Source organism: Peromyscus leucopus, chromosome 11 (assembly GCF_004664715.2).
Source record: "Peromyscus leucopus breed LL Stock chromosome 11, UCI_PerLeu_2.1, whole genome shotgun sequence".
Lineage (NCBI taxonomy): Eukaryota > Metazoa > Chordata > Mammalia > Rodentia > Cricetidae > Peromyscus > Peromyscus leucopus.
In genome coordinates this window covers 28,585,700-28,611,611 of record NC_051072.1, presented here as the reverse complement: position 1 = coordinate 28,611,611, position 25,912 = coordinate 28,585,700, and the positions used below count along the sequence as shown (strand labels likewise).

At 38.0% G+C, this 25,912-nt stretch overlaps 1 pseudogene; it reads left to right on the top strand.

Annotated features, from left to right (window-relative positions):
• Nucleotides 1–24,542, top strand: part of LOC114697317 — a 29,311-nt pseudogene extending 4,769 nt beyond the window's left edge.
• Nucleotides 24,543–25,912: the final 1,370 nt, after the last annotated feature.

The following is a 25,912-nucleotide window of genomic DNA, read 5'->3' as shown; positions in this document are numbered from 1 at the left end:
CCCCACCATGATGACAATGAACTAAACCTCTGAAACTGTAAGCAAGCTCCATTTAAATGCTTTCTCTTTTAAGAGTTTCCTTGGTCATGGTCTCTTCCCAACAATAGAACACTGACTAAGACAATATGATATTTTAAACTAATCAACAGGCCTTATTCATACTTTGTCCACTGACCTGCTACAGTTCTCTGGGTGATTCAGTATTCATTCCAGGGCACAATGTTTCATTTAATTTTTATTTTTTTCCGTAGTCTTTTTGACATAGAAAAGAGTTCCTTTGTCTTTATGTTTCAGGTTCTTGACACATTTGAACAGTACTGGTCAATTGTTTTGTAGCATATTCCTTAATTTGGGTTTGTTTAGTAGTTTCTTTACAGTTCAAATCAGGGGTACATTTTAAAATAAGATTTCATGAAAGGATAGCTTGTCCTGGCCAGTGCATCATATCAAGAGGTATATAATCTTAATACAACACTAGGTGACAAAGCAAACTTAGGTCACTTCACGTCTTCTCCAAGAAAATGTCATTGTTTTCTCTTTTATATTGGTGAGAAACTCAAAGAGATGTATAGATATGCTTCTTCTTATTATATTTCCCCACTGCTTTCATATCCATTGGTGATTCCTGTTGACAACCATTATTATCACACAATAGACCTCCTTCCCATTATCTGTATACATTTATTACTTGGGATTTTGTTGTAAATTGTTCCTAGACCCCCACTTTTTAAAAAGTATTTATTTATATTAATATGGACACATGGCATTTTATATTGTTCCCTAAATTATCATTAATATTTTCATCCAATCATCCCAGGTTTGCTTACTGAAAGCTCCTTCAAGTTGACTTTTGTACTTATTTGATATATCCCATAATTTCCAGACCACTTTCATATATTCCTAGAAGCTATAAAAACATTATGTCTCAGTTTTACCCTATATTAAAATTGTTTTAGATATGATTCAGACATTAATCTACTTTTTAAAGGTTTCCAGATGGCTCTCACATGTAACTTAGTTTGAAAGGCAGACTTTCTGGATATTTTCATCTATGAATTTACTAGACATCTAAAGGAAATTGATCTATAGCTTTATATATAAAGTTCCATTTTCTTGTGTATATATGTGCATATGCATGCCTGAAGAGGAAGGATGATTATGTTAAAACAGGTCAAGAGTGATAAGTAAGAAAAATCAAGGCCAAGTGTGAACTGAATTATTCAATTTTACACATTTATCTGTGATTCATGTAGAATTAGGACGATCCATGTGCACAGTAAATTTTCAAATAGCAAAGACTTCATAATCTTGATATCTTGATGATTATTTGCTTCTTTAGAAGCACTGGTCCATATGCACTCTTGAAAAGCTGTTGGGTGTAGGTTCTGTTCAGCCTGTGGTTACCTAGTCCAATGTAGTCTTCACTCTCATTGTATAAACATCAGCCAAACTTTTAGCCTTTGTTTTTGCAGTAGTGTGAATGTAATTGGTCCCCATAAACTCATAGGGAGTGGCACTATTAGGAGGTGTGGCTTTGTTGGAGTAGGTATGGCCTTGCTGGAGGAAATGTTTCACTATGGGGGTGGGCTTTGAGCTCTTTTATATGCTCAAGCCATGCCCAGTGTCTCAGACTACTTCCGGTTGCCTGAGGGTCAAGATGTAGGACTCTCAGCTCCTTCTCCAGCACCATGTCTGCCTGCATGATGCCATGTCCCTCCATTGATGATAATGGACTAAACTTCTGAAACTGTAAGCCGCCCCAATTAAATGTTTTTCCATTATAAGAGTTGCCATGGTCATGGTGTCTCTTTACAACAATAGAAACTCTAAGACAGTCTTTACAGATGCAATTAAGTAAAAAGAATTGGATTGTTTGTTTTCTATTAACTCACATTTAAAGTTATTATTTTAATGACACATGATATAAAACACATAAAAGTGTATAACCTGTATATGTACTACTTTAAAAATATTTCTGAAATGAACTCCTATGTTAAGAAATAGAACTTTTATGGTGTCCAATAAGTCCCTAGTGATTCCTTTACTATTAACAATTTGCTTCTTCTCCTTGGGGGTAACAGCTACCATTACTTTTATTACAAGAATTCCCGCGGGGCGGTGGTGGTGCACGCCTTTAATCCCAGCAGTCGGGAGGCAGAGGCAGGTGGATATCTGTGAGTTTGAGGCCAGCCTGGGCTACAGAGCAAGATCCAGGAAAGGCGCAAAGCTACACAGAGAAACCCTGTCTCGAAAAACCAAAAAAAAAAAAAGAATTCCCTTACTGTTTAATGTATTCCTAAACAGTAAGTTTTGACTGTTCCTGTATGTTATGAAAATTTAATCATGCTATATACATTTTATTCTTACTTTTCCTTGAATATATTTGAGACACTCATTTTAATGTGAATCTCTGTAGTTCATCTGTTTGCAATGTTGCATAGTGTGCTACTGCATGACTATAATACACTATGTCCAATCTATTGATTTTAGCTTTATGCAATTATAAAAACAAGTAGTGTAGATATTGTACCAGCCTCCCAGTCCACATGTGCCTCTGTTGCTGTGACTACAGATATAGGTGTGGGTTTGGTTGTGCAACAGGGCAAAATTTAAACACTCATTCAGTAATATCACAGTGTTCCCAGCCCCACCACTGCAGTACCGAAGTTGGTGATGCTTTATGTGTTTGACAATCCTTGATCATTGCTGACTTTCAGATTTTAATAACTTTCACAGTTTTGTTTTGTTTTCATTTCCTAGAGTATGTGGTTGATATTAGACTTTCAAAATATATTTTTGGCTTTCCATATATTTTATTTCATAAAGTATCTCTGGTAGACTTCTGCTCATATAAAATCATTGAACTTACTGTCCTTTTATGGCAGATGTATCTGTCTTTAGACGTTCTTTTTTTTTGTTTGTTTGTTTTGGTTTTTTCGAGACAGGGCTTCTCTGTGTAGCTTTGTGCCTTTCCTGGAACTCACTTGGTAGCCCAGGCTGGCCTCAAACTCACAGAGATCTGCCTTGCTCTGCCTCCCGACTGCTGGGATTAAAAGCATGCGCCACCACCACCCGGCTAGACTTTCTTAATATATTACTATTCCTTATTGATTACATTGCTAGAAATATTTACCTTCTTTTATATGATTTATATTTTCACTTTTTAATGTTATTTTATGAACAAAAGTCTTAATTTTTTAATAGTAGCCAACTTTTACCACTATTTCTTCTTGATTGCAAGTTTTTAGTCTGTTTATGAAATCTTTCTGTACCAGGGGGACATGAAGATATATTTTTACACTCTTTCTTTAAAGCATAGTTTTGTCTTATGAACTTGAGCCTTTAGGGATTGGGTGTTAGGGTACTTGCTTAACATGTACATGCCCCTAGGTTCTATCCCTTACACCACAGAATAAGCAAATAATAATTAAATACACAATAAAATAGACCTCAAGTAAATTTGTGATTGATTTTGTGTTTGGTGTGAAATAAGGATTGAATTGAATTTTTTAACTTATAGTTAACTATTTTGTGATCAGTTAAGTGTTTTCAGTAAAAAGATCAGCAGTTGCAGTTGATAGCTTCTGTTTGTGAGAAAGACGGAAGAATGAGTAGAATTATGTGAAATTTTGGGACAATCAAACAATCAAAAGCTCATTAATTACATATTCTAGATATACTTGGTAAGTGATATTATATAATATATGTTTGGGGATTTACATTATTTCCATTGAAATTGAAAACAGAAAAAAAAATGACAAATAACACATTGAACTAATTTCTTTTCAGAACTGTTATCTAATTTAAGGTCTTCTGAGATTCAAATTTTTTAGTGTTTTGATTTGAGTTAGGAATGGTAGACATCCAGGGCACAGAATTTTTTATCTAGTTTATTATTTTAGTCATAAATATTATTTTCTCATTTTGGCATAATGCTAGAGTTTGTATATACAATGGTTAGAAGATGAAATAAATAAGAGAATAAACATATTCTACAAAATTACTCCTCTCCTCTTATTACTTTACAGATTTTATTAAATTTACATTGTATGTAAATAACTTGTGCTCTTGAGATCCTGTGTAAAAATAGGAATTGAGCTTTCTCCTTTCATAAAGGAAGATCATTATGTTTGAAATGTTCCATCTTCAGCCTTAAAGAACAAAGATGTTTGTAGGCTACCATTAAAAGATGAAAGGCTTAGGCTATAGCTGCATGATAAAATGTTTCTCTTTCAGGAGAACAGAAGGAAGCTCAGGACTCCTTACACCAAGTCTAAACAACTTCTAGGAGTATATGATATTTCTTAGGAAGTATTTTTCAGAGGGTTTCTAAAATACTGAAGATGTCAAGAAAATGGTGGAGGAAAAGGAAACAGGTAAGTTCAAAGAATAAAATAATGAACACGAACACACACACACATACACACCAGCATTTGAAGGAGGAGGAAGAGGAGGAGGAGGAAAAATTAAGAAAGAAGTGTGGTGAATGGGAAAGGAAAAGGAGTCCAGAAATGATTAGGACACTGGAAGAGAGGCCTTTTTCCTTATAAAAAGCAACATGTTACAGCGCCTCCCTTTCTCTGCCTTGTTCAGTCCCATCCTGGAAACACAGAGATATTTGCCAGGATAGCTTAAGCTGTATCTCTTGGACCACTTATCTGTTGAGTCTCTGAAGCATCTCACTGGAGTGTTCTACTCTTCATGGTAATAAAATTATAAACATTCAGGTTTGTAAGTCTTTGGTTATTTCTGAACTAGTTCTAAAATTGATCTATTCGGCTAAAATAAAAACTGCCTTTTTAAAACATTCCTTAATTAAAATCATCTCTTTCATTTTATTTTTTTATTCTTAAATTTTTTAAAAAATATATTTTATGGCCAGGTGGTGGTGGTGCATGTCTTTAATTCTAGCATTCAGGAGGCAGAAGCAGGTGGATCTCTGTGAGTTCAAGGCTAGCCTGGTCTACAGAGTGAGTTCCAGGATAGCCAAGACACTTTCACAAAGAAAACCTGTTTTGAAAAACAAAAAAAAAGAAAGAAAGAAAAGAAAAAGAAATTATTTTACATATCAACAACAGTTTCTCCTCCCTCCTCTACCCCTGTCCCCTCCCCCCACTTCCTTTCTGTCCACCCCCATCTACTCCTCAGAAAGGGAAAGGCCTCTCACACAAGTCAACAAAGCATGGCATATCAAGTTGAGGCAGGCCAAGCCCCTCCCACTGTATCAGGGCTGAGCAAGGCATCCCACCAAAGGGCATAGATTCCAAAGAGCCAGTTTATGCACCAGGGACAGATCTTGGTCTCACTGCTAGGAGCCTGACAAACAGACCAAGCTACACAACTGTCACCCACATGCAGAGGGCCTAGGGCAGTCCCCTGCAAGCTCCCTAGCAGTCAATGTAGAGTCCATGAGCTCCCAGGAGCTCAGGTCAGATGTCTCTGTGGGTTTCCCTTCAGGATCTTGACCACCCTTGCTTATATAATCCCTCCTTCCTCTCTTCAACTGGACCCCTAGAGCTCAGCCCAGTGCTTGGCTGTGAATCTCTGTATCTGCTTCCATTAGTTATTGAATAAAGGTTCTGTGATAACAGGGTAGTCACCAATCTGATTACAGGAGAAGGCCAGTTCAGGCACCTAAGGAGTCTTAGCTGGAGTCATCTTTGTGGATACCTGGGAGTTTCCTTGGCACCAGGTTTCTCCCTAATCCCATAATGGCCCTCTTTCATTGCTCTCCCTCTCTGTCCCTCCCCCAACTAGACCATCCCTATCCCTCATATTCCAATCTCCATCCCTTTTCCCTTTCCCTCTGCCTCCAGTTTACCCAGGAGATCTCATCTATTTCCCCTTCCCAGGGCTATCCATGTGTTCCTCTTAGGGTCCTTCTTGTTACCCAGTTTCTCTAGGGCTATGGATTGTAGCCTGGTTATCCTTTGCTTTACATCTACTATCCACTTATGAGTGAGTACATACTGTGTTTGTCTTTCTGGATCTGGGCTGAAATCAATAAAATAGAAACAAAGAGAACAGTACAAAGAATCAATGAAACAAAGAGTTGATTCTTTGAGAAAATCAGCAAGATAGACAAATCCTTATCCAAACTAAGCAAAAAGCAGAGAGAGAATATCCAAATTAACAAAATCAGAAACGAAAAGGGAGACATAATAACAGACACTGAGGAAATTCAGAGAATCATTAGGTCATACTTCAAAAAACTGTAAAAATTGGAAAATCTAAAAAAAAAAAAATGAGCAATTTTCTGGATGGGTACCACATACCAAAATTAAATCAGGAGCAGATAAGCAATTTAAGTAGACCTATTATCCCTATGAAAATAGAAGCAGTCATTAGAAGTCTCCCAACCAAAACAAAAAACAAAAACAATGACAAAAAACCCAAAACAACAACAAAACAACCCAGGGCCAGATGGCTTCAGTGCAGAATTCTACCAGAATTTCAAAGAAGAGCTAATACCAATACTCTTCAAATTGTTCCACACAATAAAAACAGGAAGGACATTGCCAAATTATTTTTATGAGGCTACAATTACCCTGATACCCAAACCATACAAAGATGCATCAAAGAAAGAGATTTACAAACTAATCTCCCTCATGAACACTGATGTAAAAATAATCAATAAGTACTGGCAAACCGAATCCAATATCCAAGAAAATATATATATATATATATATATATATATATATATATACACACATATATATATAAAATGATCCATGATCAAGTAGGCTTTATCCCAGAGATGCAGGGGTGGTTATATGTATATATATATATATATATATATATATATATATATATATATCTGTCAATGTAATCCACCATATAAACGAACTGAAAGAAACAAAAACACATCATCATCTCATTAGATGCTGAAAAAGCCTTCGACAAAATCTAACACCCCTTCATGATAAAGGTCTTGGAGAGATGAGGGATACAAGGAACATACCTAAACATAATAAAAGCAATATACAGCAAGCTGACAGCCAACATCAGACTAAAATGGAGAGAAACTCAAAATGATTCCACTAAATCAGGAATAAGACAAGGCCTTCCACTCTTTATATCTATTCATTATAGTACTTGAAGTTCTAGCTGGAGCAATAAAACAACAAAAGGAGATCAAGGGGATACAAATTGGAAAGGAAGAAGTCAAACTTTCCCTATTGGCAGATGATATGACAGTCTACATAATCTGTCCTAAAAATCCTACCAGGGAACTCCTATAACTGATAAACATCTTCAATAATGTGGCATGATACAAGATCAACTCAAAAAGTTTAGTAGCCCTCTTATATACAAATGATAAATGGGCTGAGAAAGAAGTCAGAGAAACAACACTCTTTACAATAGCCAAAAATAATATAAAATATATTGAGGTAACTCTAACCAAACAAGTGAAAGACCTTTTTCATAAGAACTTTAAGTCCTTGAATAAAGAAATCGAAGAAGATGTCAGAAAATGGAAAGATCTCCCATGCTCTCGTAAGGTAGAACTAACATAGTGAAAATGGCAATCTTACCAAAAGCAATCTACAGATTCAATGCAACCCCCATCAAAACCCCAACACTTCTCAAAAGAACAATACGCAACTGCATGTAAAAAAACAAAAAACCCAGAATAGCTAAAATAATCCTGTACTATGAAGGAACTTCTGGCATCACTACCTCTGACTTCAAGCTCTATTATAGAGATATAGTAATAATAATAATTAAAAAAACAGTTTGGTATTGGCATAAAAACAGACACATAGATTAATGGAATCGAATTGAAGACCCTGACATAAAGCCATACACCTATGAACACCTGATTCTTGACAAAGAAGCCAAAATTGTACAATGGAAAAAAAGAAATCATCTTCAACAGATGGTGCTGGCATAATTGGATATCGACATGTAGAAGAATGCAAATAGACCCATATCTTTCATCCTGAACAAAACTCAAGTCCAAGTGGATCAAAGACCTCAACATAAATCTAGTTACACTGAACCTGATAGAAGAAAAGTGGGAAGTAGCCTTGAACACATTGGGATGGGAGACTACTTCCTAAATATAACACTAGTAGCACAGACACTGAGATTGACCATTAATAAATGGAATCTTCTGAACCTGAAAAGCTTCTGTAAGGCAAAGGACACAGTCAATAAGACAAAATGGCAGCCTACAGAATGAGAAAATATCTTCACCAATCCCACATCTTACAGAGGGCTAATCTCCAAAATATATAAAGAACACAAGAAACTAGACATGAAAATGCCAAATAATCAAATTAAAAATGAGGTACAGATCTAAACAGAATTCTCAACAGAAGAATCTCAAATGGCTGAAAGACACTTAAGGAATTACTCAACATCCTTAGTCATCAGGCAAATACAAATCCAAACAACTCTGAGATACCATCTTATGCCTGTCAAAATGGCTAAGATCAAAAACACTAATGACAGCTTATGTTGTAAAGGATGTGGAATAAGGGGAACACTCAAGACCCAGCGATACCAGTCTTGGGTATATACCCAAAAGATGCTCAATCATACCACAAGGACACTTGTTCAGGTATGTTCATAGCAGCATTATTTGTAATAGCCAGAACCTGGAAACAACCTAGATGCCCCTCAACCAAAGAATGGATAATGAAACTGTGGTACTCATTTACACAATAGAGTGGTAAAAAAGAATGACATCATGAAATTTGCAACAAATGGATGGAACTAGAAAAAAAATCATCCTGAGTGAGGTAAGTCAGACCTAAAATCATCTCCTTTAAAACAGTCTTTTTCTGGGCCGGGTGGTGGTAACACATGCCTTTAATCCCAACACTCAGGTGGCAGAGCAGGCAGATCTCTGTGAGTTCAAAGCCAGCCTGGTCTATAGAGTGAGATCCAGGACAGGCACCAAAACAACACAGAGAAACCCTGCTTGAAACAAACAAACAACAAACAAACAAAAACCAAATAGCCTTTTTCTGAACTGGCTCTATGAGCAAAGATGCATCAAAAACAGTCTCAGAGGGAAAGCATAAAACACATTAGTATCTTTTATATTGGTCATATTATTTATAAAGTTACATTAAAATATTTAAGGCAGTTTTCAAGATACTTTTACTTGCAAATCTTGTTGTAAATGTTTTTTATGTAAGGCAATAAGTGCATTTGTTTTATATCTAAGTATTTTTTTTCCAAGAGCACACTTGGAAGGAAAGAAACGTTGCCTTGTAGAGACTTTAAAAACTGACCCTGTTATACAATAATGAATAGTCACCCCTACTCTGTTCAAGTCAGTGCTGAAACAATTAAAATGTGCAGTATGATATTTACCTTCAGTTTTTATCAAGATGCAAAAGGACACACATGACGAGCCTGGTGTTCAGAATGCATAAAAAAGTGCCTCCTTATATCCCAGAAGTATCTTTCCACTGTCCACTAACTTTCCTGCCTTCTTGCAGCTGCTGTGGTCTTGAGTTGTATTAGCAAGCACGTTTGAAGGCTCTAACATAAGAAAAGCAGTAGCTGAATGGTAGATCCAATGGCAGAGTGTATAAAGTTTAATGTCTTTGCCATGTTTCTGGTCCACAGCTGAGCACAGGCATCTGTGAATGGTTCCTGCGATCTCATTATCACCTCAAAGATCCACTGGGATGGGAATTCAGACACCAATGTAAGAAATTCTTTTTGATTTAGCAACAGCAAAATCCTTCACATGGTAAATCTCCAATTCTCCTGAGTGAAGTCATATAGCAAAAAAATGATGTAGGTCTCTAGTGTAACTTAGTTTGTTCCAGTAATAATTGTAGACCTGCCCATAAATAAAAAAGAACATTTCCTAAGATGGCCATTGTATTTTGTAGGAAGGCAGTAGACTTTAAGTTTGACCTCTAACTTATTCCTTTTAAACATTATAGGTAAATAAATAAAGAAGTAGAATACTAACTCTACTCGTGTATTTACTGTGAAATGTATTTTTACATTTCATAAAAGAGAAGACAGTGTAGATAAGAAACACACACATAATGCATGTGGAAACCATGTTCTTTACTCACTCCTAAAGTACTTTCTAGATTCTATAAAATACCTGCATCTTTGAGACCCTCCTCACCCTTCCAGCCTTGGAATTTTCTCCCACTGCTGTGGCAATGCCTGAAATGTCAAAATCATTCTCTGTTTTCTGAAATATGTTATGTAACTGGAGTTATCTCCAGTCCCGCCTGGGCCAGCAGCCACTTAGACCCAAATAAACACACAGACACTTATATTATTTAAACTGTTTGACCTAATGGCTCAGGCTTCTTGCTATCCAGTTCTTATATCTCAAATTAACCCATTTCTATAAATCTATACCTTGCTATATGGCTCGTGGCTTACCGGTATCTTTTACACCTTGCTTCTCATCATGGTGGCTAGCACTGTCTCCTGACTCAGTCTTCCACTTCCCAGAATTCTCTGGTCTCCTTGCCCCATCTATACTTCCTGCCTGGCTACTGCCCAATCAGCATTTTATTTATCAACCAATCAGAGCAACACATTCACAGCATACAGAACATAGCCACAGCAATAGTATTTTTGCAATATGATTGACACTTAACTTTTGCAAACCTCTGAGCCCTTCTCCTATTGAAATTGATTTTTTTCTTGAAATCAAAATTACTTATAACTTGTGAATAATTTAGATATATTACCATCAAAATAATTAGAAACACATATGGTATGCAAAAGCAAATACATGTTTCAATTCAGTCCTTGATGGTTTTCTAAAGAAACCAGACGAGCTTGTTTAACTTAATATTCTGGTGACTTAGATACAAACACAGTATGATTATTAGAGTGATGCAAGAACTTTCAAAAATGTGATTTATGCATTTAAATTCTTCCCCAACAATTGTATTACACTCATTTTAGTTCAAGGTTGGAAAAAGCCATAAAGAATACTGATATGCACTAAATGAAGACATTGGTGTAGCTTCCATGACCCACACATCCACACATTGGTATTGGTACTTACCCTCATTAACTTGAATCTGCTAGAATGTCTTACCTGAGTGTTTACTGGGACAAGTCCTAGAGTGTCTCCTATCCACATTGGTCTTTGCTCTGGTCTGATTTTCTTAATCCTGGATGCTGTGTCATGCACTCTGGTATCTTGTGAGATGTGTCTTGTCCTACCTGGTTTTTTAAGACTGTACTCACTTTGGTAATTAACTGGCCTTAGACGCTGCCTGTGGTCACAGGATCATTTTGTGTTGTATTCATACTGCCACCAACTCTTGTCTTTCAAGTCTGCTCTTTGAATTTTCTGTCACACTGTAATGAGTCACTTTGTGAAGGCCTCTTCTTCTCATATAGGTCCACTCCTTCCTCCTCCCTTTCTACTTCCCCACTCCCTCTTCTCTCTGACCTTCTTTCTCATCATCCATCAGTGTAGTCTGACCCTCTTGGCATCTTCTCCATACCTCACCAACATTTTCTTCAATAAATCTCTTTTACATCCAGTTGCATTCTGGCATCTATTTCTTGGATGATCAATACAAACTAGAAAAGCTATGTTTAACCTTCCTGCTTATTTTGTGTGGGTGCTAACTTTAGAATACAAATCTTACCTATATTGCCTTTAATTCTCCCTATCCTGTTTTTCAATTGGTTTTTCCTTTGGACAAGAGAATAGGTAACATTATCATCCTTTAAATACTTCAATTTTACTGTTTAGTTTTGAAACTTTATAGTCTAACCTCCAGCTTCCTTCTGGCTTTGAAAAGTTAAGCCATTGGAATTTCAGAAAACTAAACCAAACAAATAAAACAAAAATAACTTTTCTTCCCACAGACCCTGGCACTTAATTATGTTTCCACACAATCTGTTCAACAACAGTCCATTCAGAAATTTAGTCTACCATTTGGCTTTGAGATATATTCACCCTCCTTTTGTGGGCAATAAAATGAGAAACAAACTATCACCAATACTTTAGGTGGAAGACCTACAAAATCACTGTGGGTAAAGAAAATAATTTGAATAGAAAACAGCATGTTATTTAGAAACTACCACATTACCATCTAATATCACCTAGCATAAAACCTTTTTTAAAAAAAATTCCTGTCTAGATGTCTTCCACTTCTGGAGGCTTATAACCCACGTAAGGGGTAGAACATTCTGTGCTTGGTAGGTATAATGAAATTACATGAAGGAATTACGTCTATTTTTCTTTCATTTCTATTCCTTCAGAAGATATCATACTAACATTTGAAACATTTTTATGTGTCAGACTAATTCAAACCACACACAGAACTGTGGGAAGAGAGCTGGAAACCACTGGAAGAGAAACATTTGTGTGATGTGAAGAATGATGCTTTCACTTTAAAAGAGTGAGGCTGTGCACACCTGGCTTGAATGCTCTGCACGATGTTTTAAATCTCTGAGGAGTGATCGGAGTGGAGAAACACACTTGAGTGTGTGTGTAAAGTGCACGGGAGGAGTGTGATTAAAAAATTAAAACGTCTCCTGTGGTCTGTGAAGTCTGAAAATTCAAGTTCTTGCTTAAAAGAAAGGATTGGTATTAGAATTAGCTCAATGTACCAGACAGGAGAACTCTGAGGGGAATCCTTCCATGATAAGCAGTGAGAGTTTTATTATGCCTTTCACTGGTTTGGTTTACCTCCCATTGTGTGGAGGGGGGTGCATTAAAAATTGAAAGGGCCTTTATTATGAAGGGAATGAGTAACTGCTTAGAAGAGAATGGAGGTCTGGAGGTCTCTGGAAGTCAGAGGGAAATCACAGCCTTCACAGCCAGTATCAACTGGTGACCTCTCTCCTCTCATCAGAAGACCGGAACCTGAGCAGTAATTATTTTTTTCACTCCTGATCTGTGAAAACAAGAGGATGGGTCTTTTAGGCAGGAGGCTCTCTGCTCCTGAATGGGCCCTTTAATTGGGGTGAGGGAGAAGAGTGAGAGCTGTAGGGGAGAGATGGGCATCTCACCCAGACCCGAGCCCTGACAGAAGATGTCAGAGAGCTGATATACTTCTAAGAAACAGTCACTGGGGGCAGATGGACTTTAGGTGACATTAGATAAGAAGAAATTGCATGGGAATAAATATTCTTTGTGGTCACTTGTGAACAAAATTAGAGGCATGTGCTTTGTTATTAAACTACATGTTTAATGATATTATATATATATATATATATACATACACACACACACACACATATATATATATATATATATATATATATATATATATATATATTACATTTCTTTCATCATATGATGGTGGTGACGTTTTTCTAGTATCATAACCCTCAGAGCAGGGATGACTCAGAAAAAAATAAAAGCTGAAGCCTTGCTTTTGGATTCTTTTTTTTTTTTTTCTTTCTTATCCCCACCCCCAAGACAGGGTTTCTCTGCATAGTTTTGGACCTTTCCTGGAACTCACTCTGTAGCCCAGGCTGGCCTCGAACTCACAGAGAGCTGCCTGCCTCTGCCTCCTGAGTGCTGGCATTAAAGGTGTACGCCACCACCGCCCGGCCTTGCTTTTGGATTCTTAGACATTTGTATCTCTAGCAGAGGTTACAGTTGTTATCCTGAGCTCAAGTACAAATATGAAGCTTTTCAGAGAGGAACCACGAATTTTCCACTTATTTTTAACTCTTAAAAAAACATAACTTTCAAAATCTTTGTAATAAAAAATGAGAATTTGATAGGTGGTACATAGTTTATTGCATAAATTGTGAGACTTGGAAGAATCCTTTGATTTAGAACAAATTTTCTCCATTTGGGTAAGAGGAAGTGGTAGTTTCTTTCTGAGTCAAGAGGAAACGCTTCTGAGTGCAAAGAAGAGAACTCAGGCATTAGATGTTAGTCATTGTTGCCTTTCTCTCAAGGGTTTGAAACTCTAGCACATAAGTGTTTGTTGGAGGTAATAGGCAAGGGTGGATGAATAGTGATAGAAATCTTCAAATATGTTTGAAGCTATGAAAGCACTGTGTCCAGTTTATATTTAAAAAAATAAAAGTTCAAGGCAACATCACTAATATAGCTGAGCAGAATAGTCCTCTGTTGAGGGCAATGATCTGTACAGAGCATGATGGTGGAGTGTTTGGCAGCCTCCCTGTTAGCTAGTTAGTAGATGTTAGTAGCAACTCTCCCCCTAAGTTGTGACAACCAAAAATGTCTCCGGACACTACCAAATGTCTCCTGAAGGATAAAAATCACCCCAAGAAAGAATTAAATCACCGCCTTCACATCAAATTAGAGTTACTTGGGTCATTCCCTTCCTCACAGTGGTAACATGATACTACACAAAGAGAAAGACACAGAGAATGTTGGAATCACACTGTAGGGGACAGAACAGGACAGCCAGTTTCCTCTGTCATCATCTGTCCCTGAACTGAGTCTTCACTCAGTTTTTATCTTTCTTATGAGAATTTAAAGACAAAAGAAAATGTCAACAACCAAAAAAAAAAAAAAAAAAAAAACGAAGAAAGAAAGAAAAAATACCCATGTGGCAAATCTAAGCAATGAAGTCACTTCCCTGTGAGCCTATCCAGATACACAAAAAGGAGAATTTCCACAAACAACATGACAAAAAGGCAGCACCTAATTCTAGTGGCCTGGGGTTAGTCAGGTTTCTGAGAAGGCAGTGTGTGAGCCACTTTCACTGAAAGGGCTCATAATTGAGCTGCTGGAAAACAGTTGTAATAGTCAGAGAGCAAGGCTGCAGCTGGACCAGCAAGCGCTTGAGCCCACGAGGTACAAACAACCGTCCTTGGCAGAAAAGAGTAAATTGGAAGTCATTTACTAATGCATTTGGGGGGAAAAAAAAAAACCCTACACACCACAAATGTTCTGATGAAAAAAAGACACCTGGTGAAGGATATTGCCCCCAAACATTCACAAGCATGCCCAAGGACTGAATTCTGCAATCTGATACCCAAATAAGAAAAGATAAAACAACTGTGAGTTTGGATCATGCTGGAAATAGAAACGACCTCATTCTCTGTGCCTCTGAGACCCCGGGTGGTAAATGTAATCAGGTGAGGTCACATCTGGAATTTAAAATTTTCACTTTGGCTTATTTCAGGTCTCAGTAGACATAAATTATTTGGCAAGCATTCAAGAGTAAACAATTATGTTGTGGGGGAGGCAGGATATTTCTAAGAGTTTTTCCCAGTGTCCAAGAGTGAGTACAATGTTATATAAGCTCTTAGTAGAGGCTTTTTTTAAATAGTGAAATCATTAAAAGGGCCGTCTGTTCTTAAAAGTGGGGAATCCACTGGCAGTCACTACTGTAATCTGCAACAGATCTGAAAGGATCCTATGAAGCTGGAGCATTGTTTATGTGGTTTAATCAGCTTGGGATACCAGAACTGTTGTAGAAAAGATTTCAAATATCCCCAGACACTTATATGACATTAGGAAGAAGTTCTATAAATTGAGACTTCAAGAAAACAAAAAGATGAAGTGCTATACCGTGTGTCTACTTCAGCAAAATACTAAGACCCTGTGAGTGTTCAGCTATTTAACTGTAGTTAGAGTTTTCCTGCCTTGCCCACAGTCAAGACAAATCTTTGTCACCCACAGCCACTCAGACCCAAACAAGTAAACACAGAGACTTATATTGCTTACAAACTGTATGCTGTGGCAGGCTTCTTGCTAACTGTTCTTATAGCTTAAATTAATCCATTTCCATAAATCTATACCTTGCCACGTGGGTTGTGGCTTACCGGCGTCTTCACATGCTTCTTGTCATGGTGGTAGCTGGCAGTGTCTCCCTCCGCCTTCTTGTTCTTTCTTTTCTCCTCTCTGTTAGTCCCACCTATACTTCCTGCCTAGCCACTGGCCAATCAGTGTTTTATTTATTGACCAATCAGAGCAATTTGACATACAGACCATCCCACAGCAATCAACCATAATCTCAATCTCACATTTTGATATCTCTTATTCAAAGAACAGTGTTCTTTTTGTTCTGATATAAATGTTGGGCTAGAGAGATGGCTCAGCAGTTAAGAGCACTGACTCTTCTAGCAGAGGACCTGAGTTCAATTCCCAGCACCCACATGGTGGCTCCCAACCATCTGTAATGAGATCTGGTGCCCTCTTCTGGCCTCCAGGCAGAACACTGTATACATAAAAAATAAATCTTAAAAAAAAAATGTTGAACTCTGTGTTCCATGATACATCGATCCTTATGAGTCTATGATAGGGTGCATATTACTCATTGAGGAGTATTTGAATTTATTCTGAAGGGAGCATAACAAAATATAGAGGATATCCTGTAGATGTGAACCAATAAATTTCCTTATAGCACATATTTTGATATGCTTTGGTAATACTGATTTTTCAAATGGTCCCACATTGGGAGAAGTTCGGAAATCTCTAAATTCCCCTGGAGAAAATTCAATTTGTTGTATATAAATTTGCTATTAAAACTATTCTTCCAATAATAGCTACATTATTTGAAGGTCACCATCATAAATTAAATGATTCTATCCCATTGACTTTGATATATGCTTGTCACTCTTACATCTTCAAACTCCCTTAAAATTGTAATAATGTGAATCACCTTAAAATGCCAAACAGTAAAAAATTACATTAGAAAAACTAAATCATCCCCCTTGCTACCACCCTTAATTCAAGTCTTTCAACTCAATATTCAGGCTGTGTTTCTGAAACGGTAGCTACTGAGATTACGGTCTGTAACTAAAAGTAGAACAGTTTGGAGAGGTTTCTGAGAGCGGAGTAGTACAACCTCACACTTCAACCACATCTTCATTTTATAATGAAAAAAAAAAAAAAAAAAGAGAGAGACCCAGAGGAATGGAAACTTTGCTCTGTCATGCAACTAAGCTAACCCTCAGATTTATGCTTCTTTATTTTTTTGTCCAAAGTTGATGTCTTGAGCTACCATTTTGCCATACACTACACAGGCCTAATGAGGTATCACTGCCAATGATGTCCACAGCTAAAGGAGTGGCCTCTGCAGCAACAATACTGTCTTTATGGGTGAAAGTTTTCAGCTCAGGCTAAGATACATATGCTTTAGAACCCCTACTGTCACAGTCAGGAATTTAGACAAATTCCTTGCTCTCTTATAGCTGTAGTTTTTTATCTGCTAAAATGGAGATTCTAATTTCACCAAATTTATGGATCACAGCAAGAATCAAACAAGACTCTGGAACATAAACTCCCTATGTTTTCGGAATAATTACCCTCCCTAGTTTTGATAAACATGAGTGGAATTTAATTTTAACACTGAGACTACTAACTTTTCATCTTTAGCCAAGAAAATTCAGTATTATAGAGAAGAACTAAAATAATTCCAGTTAGCAGGCTTGTCTTTTTTCTTTTTTTAACGTGCCCAGTCCTATTGGATGTACAAGTTGGAAATCAAAGTCTTATCAGAAAGATACGAACCATCTCAGGTATCAAAATGTCTATCTTGATTTATGACATTCTGCAGACAGAGATTTTAGAGTTCTTTAAGGAATTCATTTGTGGCCTCTAAAACCCATAATCTTCTCAGTCTATATCCCTGATATAATTCAAGTAAAGAAGAAAATCACCCTTCGATTTGTTGAATACCAGTAGCCACAAGTAAAAGATTTCTTCAAGGTGGGTTCCCCCAGAAACAGATATGAGAAAACGTTTTAAGAGTAACTAGCTTATTTGCAGGTGACCTCAAAGGACATCAGTAGGGAGACAGATAGAGAGGCCAGCAGGAAGAGAAAGTGTATGATCAAGCAGGCTATTCTGTGCGCAACTGCAGCTGAGTTTATTAGAGAATCTAGTATAAATCAGAGCTGGGTTTTTGTTTTGTTTTGTTTTGTTTTGTTTTGTTTTGTCACATGTGACAGTACAAAAAGCTAGTATATGATTACCTTACCTGATTACAACCTGATCCTTGGAGATTTAAAAGACACCATCAACTAGCTCTAACATTCGTAGAAAGGAAGCCCTATGACTGTGTACTGTAGTAGAATGATGTTGGCATGAATAATGAGTATAAAGGGAATATGAGTGATGATCACTGTAGCATGTCTCATGATAATAATAGTAACCACTCATGAATTATTATACTGAAGCATAACACTTACCCAATGAAATACCCTTAAAGAGCTAAAGTGATAGACTTTTTTATATCCTCAGACCATAGGAGGTAGGCCTCAGACACTTTTCAGCACATGAAGATACGCATACAAAAATTCCTGGGGGCTGGGGAGATGGCTCAGCGGTTAAGAGCACTAACTGCTCTTTCAGAGGTCCCGAGTTCAATTCCCAGCAACCACAGGGTGGCTTACAACCATCTATAATGAGATCTGGTGCCCCCTTCTGGCCTGCAGGTGTACATTCAGGCAGAACACTGTATACATAATAAATATATCTAAAAAAAAATTCCCATCGTTCCAGTCTCATCTCATTCTTCATATTTAAGTGTGGTCTATTATTATAAGTCATTTCAAAACACAACAGGTCATTGTCTCTGTGGTGCCTGTTCTTCACTCAGCACATAATAATGGGATGTTTATTAAGTTGGTGGAGGCCATCAATAATTAAGACTTGGCTCACTTCATGCATTTCATTCTTCAAACACCAGTTGAGAACTAATCTTAGGTGGGCATGGGAGGATAATTTGAGGGGAAGGTTCACAATATAAGGACAATTAGCCTGAATCTAACCCAAAGTTCGGAGCCAGTTCAGAACATGACTCTGGCATATGCTTTCACTTGGGACCAGAAAGAAGGGTGGGAAATTTCAAAATTGCCCAACATGTTTTCTTATTGTAACTGGAAGGAAGTCTGGTGTTTTTTTTCCCTTTTCTTTCCCCACTTAAGAGCCAGCAGTATGTGTTGCTGGGTTCCAACCACATAGTAAAGAATTAAGACATTGTTTGGGACTATCATACGTCTCCATCCAGGCTAACTAACCTTACTAATTTATGGAAAGACATGACACACATTGAATGATTTTGAGTTGCTTACATGTCATAATATGTTGCAATGATTTTTTTAATCTGCTCAGCTAAGACTTTAAATGAAGGAGGCCTCTTAAAGATAACTTATCAAAAACTTTTCATGTAATAGAGCATCTGTGATCTACTATGATTTTGTCACACACACACACACACACACACACACACACACACACATACACACACACACACCATGCCTCACATGGGACAGGCCAAAAAGCTAAGATATTAATATCAGCTTTACTTGATCAATACATCCCAGTTCTAGTCTGGAGGAAGAAGCATGGTAGCCCAGACAATGTTTTAATTCTTTACTATGTGGTTGCAACCGAACAACACATACAACTGGATCCTAAGTGGGGAAAGAAAAAACAAAACAAAAACACTAGACCTTTAGACCTTTTTCTAATTACAATAAGAGAATATGATGGGATATATATATATATATATATATATATATATATATATATATAATATGTTTTTACATCCCACTTCTTATATAAAGGTCCTGGAAACTTGGAAGGGTCTGGAGTTGTAAGAGTGTCACTTGTTTGTTAATGACTTATTGGATGGCAGGCAATCCCATGGTAGCTTTAGAATAAGGTCTAGTCAGGGAAATACCAAGGCATGAATAGAGGGTTGGGGTATTCTGCCAAACCCATAAGTCTCTGAGGAGGGAGACCTGTTCAAGATTGAGCTGATTATCAACTGATTGTGAACAAATAAATCCTGTCTAAATACTTAGAATTTTAATAAAAAGAAACCAAAGGGGAGTGAATTGGGAGGATGGGGTTTTCTGATAGCTGAACACATGGAGCTTCCTGGAATGTGGTACTTCTGGGAAAACATGGAAGCTTTTGCAGCCCTTTCTACATCCCTTGCTGTGTGCGTCTCTTCTATCTGCCTGTGCCCTTTGAGATGCCCTGTTTACAGTGAAAGTATTTTCTTGATTTCTGTGAATCATTCCAGTAAATTTATTATACCTAAACAGGGTGGTCAGGAACTTTGATGTTTAGTCAAGAAGCTGGAGGCCCACAACTTGTGACTGGGATATGAACTAGTGTGGTCATATTGGAGGCCAACCTTGGATTTGTGGGGTGCTGTGGGATGTTCTGTATGTCCTGTGGGAGCCCGTTCTTGGGTTCCTCGTGGCTTTACCCAGCAGGTCCACATAGAGGATGATTAGGACCACAAGCCTGAGTGCAGGTGTCTGAGATGGTCTGCACTTGGTTGTACTGGGGGATGGTCTGTATGTCAAATTGCTATGATTGGTCAATAAATAAAACACTGATTGGTCCATGGCTAGGCAGGAAGTATAGGCGGGACTAACAGAGAAGAGAAATAAAAGAACAGGAAGGCAGGAGGAGACTGCCTGCAGCAGCCGCCAGGAAAAGGAAGATGTAAAGTACCAGTAATCCATGAGTCTCGTGGCAAGGTATAGAGTTATAGAAATGGACTAATTTAAGATACAAGAACAGTTAGCAAGAAGCCTGCCACAGCCATACAGTTTGTAAGCAATATAAGTCTCTGTCTTTACTTGGTTGGGTCTGAGCGGCTGTGGGACTGGCGGGTGACAAAGATTTGTTCTCACTGTGGGAAAGGCAGGAAAACTCTAGCTGCAGTGGGGTACAGTGTTATCTCTAAGTAGAAAGTGTAGAACTAAATCGAATTAGGGGACACAGAGCTGCTGCCCGCTGATGGGAAGAAAGCTCCACAAATGTTTTCCTAACCAACAGTCACAGTATGGTCTGTATTTCGAGAGCTGAATGGGACTAAATGAAATGTTATATTTTTCTACACCCTTACTTTAAAGAGATAGCCTTTGGACAAGCATGTATTAGAGAAATGGTTAATGTACAGTCACAATCATTGCTGTATTAGCAATAGCTTTGGAAACAATGTTTTCTTCTTTGGTGTGCACTGGGACAATAGGAATGACTAACCCAAACCACTAAGAGTGTGTCTGTAAAAGCACAACACTGTCTTCCTCTGGACATTAAGGAGTAAACCCACGAATGGAGATGGATCTGCCCAAGATTGGTTTTTGATTGATTGTTGGTCGATCAACATAGCAATCAGTTAATGGTCTGTTGAGTACTGACTAGCAAATATTTATTTGATTAATGAGTAAGTAATCAACCAGAAAATAGTTAAGTCCCTTGTTTAAATTTAAAAACAAATGGAAACATTATTAAGCAGAGATTGGCAAGCTATGGCTGTGTGCTGGATCCAACTTACCATCTGGTTTTGGAAGTAAAGATTTTGGAATGTTAGCTGGGTTGCTTTACATATTATTTATGGCAGTTTTTCTATTACAGTGGCAAGATTTAAGTAATCGTGACAAAGAATAATGGCCTCTAAATCTAAAATGTTTATTATATGGCCTTTTACACACACAAACACACAGACACACACAAGATTACCTTGATTTTAGAAGTGTGACTTGTATTATTTATTTATCTATTTATTTATTTTTTGTCCTTTCAATTTTTTTTTTTTTGGTACAAAGTGTGCTTGACATTCAACTAAATAGGACACAGATGTTGGCCTCATTGTCATGTACATATGTTAGCATTCCATTCCCTCATGATGATCACTCCAGCTTCTTTCTTCCTATAAATAAATGCTATTAGCCTCAAGAGGAATTGGTAGACCCAAATCTAGCATTGTTAGGAAACCATGGTGACTATACAATTTTAGATACTACTTTTACAGATTAAAAAAAAATGAGACCCAGGTATGTTGAGCAGTTTGCCCACATGAACCTAACTCAGACTACTGGAAGGACACTATTTCTTCTAATGAAAATTCCAGAAATCCTCTTCTGAGCCAAAGTTGTATTAACTTTGTCCCGTTACTCTTCTGTGCTTAGTAAATTCAGTTACCAAATGGTTCTCAAATTTCAGTGTATGTCAATATGACAGGACTTATTAGAAAAGGAATCGGTGGGTTTAGTCCCTCCTTTCCTCGGTGTTGCTGATACAGTGAGCCTAGAGTGACCCTCAAGAAACTGCATTTCTAAGAAGCTTTCTGAGTAATAATGATAACGCTGGTTCAAAAGCAGCACTTAAAAGTCTCCTCAAATAAAACTGGGAATAACTAATTCTTGTCCCTCTGATGTGTTGTTACTTTAAAGCCCGATCAGTCATTAGCTATTCACCATTTATCCGATAAAGTCATGACACCAATTGACTTTAAGGGGATTCTTTTACAATATCACCAAGCATCAATGAAGTAAAAGAAAAGAACATGTACAAACAAGTCTTAGTTATCACAGGCCAAGGAAGCCACGGCAGATCTGACAGCAGAAGGTAGGAGTGTTGCGGAGTACAGATGAGGAGGTGGAGGGCCGGTAAATCCAGATGCTGAGGTAGTCTCAGCACTTTCAGATGCATGACTCACTAGGCACTGAGCTGCAGAATTGAAGCTCTGCAAGTTTGTCCTATGCTATCTTCTCCCCCGTGCAGATCTGAATTAATTATGTGTAGTTTCATGCAAACATTTATAACAAAAAAGAAATTGTATTAAAGAACTCAGTTGACATTGGGACCGTACATTCACAAAATGCTGCCATTGCTCACAAGCTTCTTTCACAACTTAAGAACAAAATTACATTAGACATATCATAAAACAAATCAGAAATAAGACACAGAAAAACGCTAAGCTCCCTTGATTGTTAATGAATAAGAGAACTAACGTAATAGAGGCTTATTTTTCTTGAATGCTTTGTGATTTGAGTTGTTTTGCCTTTTTCTTGGGAGAAAAGCGGGTGTCTGAGCTCAAGAGATAAAATTTGCACTGGGAAGTGGTGAGCCAATATAATTCACACCCCACCCTCACACCAATCATCAGTAAACACAATTGAAGTGGTTTTCCTGCAAGAAGAAGCCCTAAAAACTCACGACTGGGGAAATTTAAACCTGATGTTTTTCAACCCTTCCAATTCTCCTCTGTTGCAACACTTGATTCCGTCCTCTGCCTCTGTGCCCGTGGGTTGCCCTGTGCTCTCTCTGGTTGTCAGGATTAGGAGGCCCAGGTACGGCATGCCTGATACTGAGATCCCCCTGCCCCTCCTCTTCTACCCTGAGATGCTCACTCGCTCTCTTGCATGTGTTCTCTCGCGCGCTGAATGTTCTTACATCTGTCAAAGTTGTCATCGTTCTCCGCTCACACAGCTTAAAACTTCAGAGTGAGTCCTGCCAATTTCTTTTTGCTCCTCAAATCCACCCTGTTCCCAGTTCTCTCAGTTCCTCCTTATAATGGCTTTTCCATCTGTCTCCTGTCTTCTCCTGTCTTGCCCTCTCTTCCCATCTGTTCCCCTCTGCCCACTCCAAACCCTTCCCACTTCAGAGTGTTGCAGAACACAGTCATGCACACCGAGACCTGGAATCTACCCGAACTGCCCCCCATGTCTCTTACCTCTTAGCTGAGTAAACTGATTTGATCTTCTAAGTCATGAGCCTCAATTACATAGTTTCATTTCTAACATTAATAATAATACTCAACCGTAAGTTACTGAATAAAATAAGCACAAACTATTTAGGATAGTGTAGGACATGAGATAAGTGCCCTTTACATAGAGTTACTATCTAAGATATCATCACTTGAGTGGCTGAGACCACAAGGCTGATGTTCTGAGCATCGGAGGGAACCTGAAGGCCTTTTGAAAGTCACTAGTACCATTGAAGTGCTCTGCTCCAATAAGAGTAGGGTGTTAGACAGCTTGAAGGATGGCATACACAACAGGGAGACAGTGGAGGACTGGAAGAAACCTTCATCATGCACCTCCAGGACAACTTCCATTCAGTCAACCAGGACCTCAGTGAGCTGGACCATCTGAGCAGCTTGGTAGACAAGCCATCAGAGAACTACTCTATTCACAACTCCAGGCTGTTGAGCCTGGATCTGTGCGGGACAAAACTCTGCTCTGTAGCCAACTTCTGTACACATACATATGGTCCCAGAAACCGCAGTACCACGCAGACTTAGCATCTGGCCTTTTGAATCAACAATCCTTGAAGAGCTCTGCACAACAGATGGACCTGTCTGCCAAGCGTTGAGTGAAGGCTCAGCCCACCACTCTGGCTCTACTGTCTCAATTTGTAAATGACGTGATCAGCCACATTGACGTGAGGTTTCCAGAAATGTTCATCCACTTATCCATACCCAATGGGACTTCAGCAATGCTTCTGATGACCTTGGGGAAGGTATTGAAAGTGATCGTCATTGTGGGGAGCCGTTCGCGTCATCATGGGGAACCATTCATCGGTTGCCCAATATTGAAGGGTTAAAATGAGAACGTCTGCGTAGAAGATGGTAAGATTGGCATATGATCCAAATGCAACTATCATGAATTCCAGAAGGTGAAAGACCATGCCACCACTGCCTGGCTCCACTATCAGCTACCCCAGATGCCAGGCGTTGTGGTCAGGTCCTTCATGATTTGGTTGAGAAGCTGTGTAAAGCTGTTTCGGGCCCGTGGCAATGCTAAGGGAAGTTTCTGCAAGATGGCTTTCTGTCCAGACATGGAGAAACTTCTGAACTCTGGAAGCCTTCCACAACACCCGTCCGCAGTGACCCCAGCCCAGTCACTGTCCTGCTCGTAGCCCCAGCACCTTCCTGCATCAGCTCTGTCTACTCACCACACAGATGTCTGTAGGGCATTTTTCCCTCTGTTCATCCCTGCAGGCAAAACTGTCACCTGTTAGCAGTGCATCACAGAATGGTCTGCAACATGATGTTCTTCCATGTGTGCTGGCATCCCTGTGAGTTGCCGCCTCACCCCCACCTGGGTCTATTGTTTTCTTGTGCCTACTGGAATGAGTCCTTTATTCTTGTGTTGGGGTTGCTTGACTGAGTTTTGTAACTTATTTTTATAAAAAAAAATAAACCTTTTGTACCCTGAAAAAAAAAGATAGCACATGAAAGAGGGGCTCTATATAGTATTAGTTTTCATATGCCATATATATATATATATATATATATATATATATATATATTACACTAATAACATATAATAGTCTATCTCATAAGTAATGTTCTTTAAGTGCTGCAAAATCTGGATCCATCCTGCTTTTGAGAATGAACGTTTGAACCTTTGGGTACAGGTCAGGACACACTGTCACTCTTTAGAGGAAAAGACTGAATCCTCACTATCCATACTTTTGGTGGTTGTTTTAGGAGTACAAAACATCAACACTTCTTATTTAACATTCATTTCAGTTGTGTTTGCAGCAAGCAACCTTGAAGGGTTAGACAGCGATTTCAAGGCAAAGATTAGTCCTGGTTTCCATTTGTTAAACAGTGGTGATCTCTCAAGCTCTAGGTTCCTTGGTGTGTGTAGCAACACCTTTGACTCCATGAGACATAGGGACTGGGGAGCTAACACAGATATTCTGATATTTGTGTGGCTTGCTCTACTGTGAGTAATAGATTCCCTTTCCTCTAACACAGAAATCTTACATCTTCTGATGAGACCATAAACAGTAACATATTTGTGTCTCCATTCCTTCTAGTTTCCATGACAAATACTTGTCTATTGAGACATAATTCTTCCTTTGTTGTAAATAAGGGAGTAGCTTGAGAGGTAAATAGCAAGTCTGTGCTGGCAAATAAATCATAAGTATCTCTTGCATGCCATAATTGTTTTAGACCTTTGTGTAACCAGAAAGTGTGTATATGTGTGTGTTTGTGTGTGTATATATATATATATGTATATATATATATGTATGTATGTATATATATATGTGTGTATAGATAAAATTGTTTTATATATTATATAAAATTGTATACATAATTATATACATGTATAAATTATTATATACATGTATAATGTAAAATTGTTTTATATATTATATAAAAATTAATACATAATTATATACATGTATAACTATATATGTGTATACATATATAAACAAGTCTCAGGAAGTTCTTACAAGCCTCAGGAA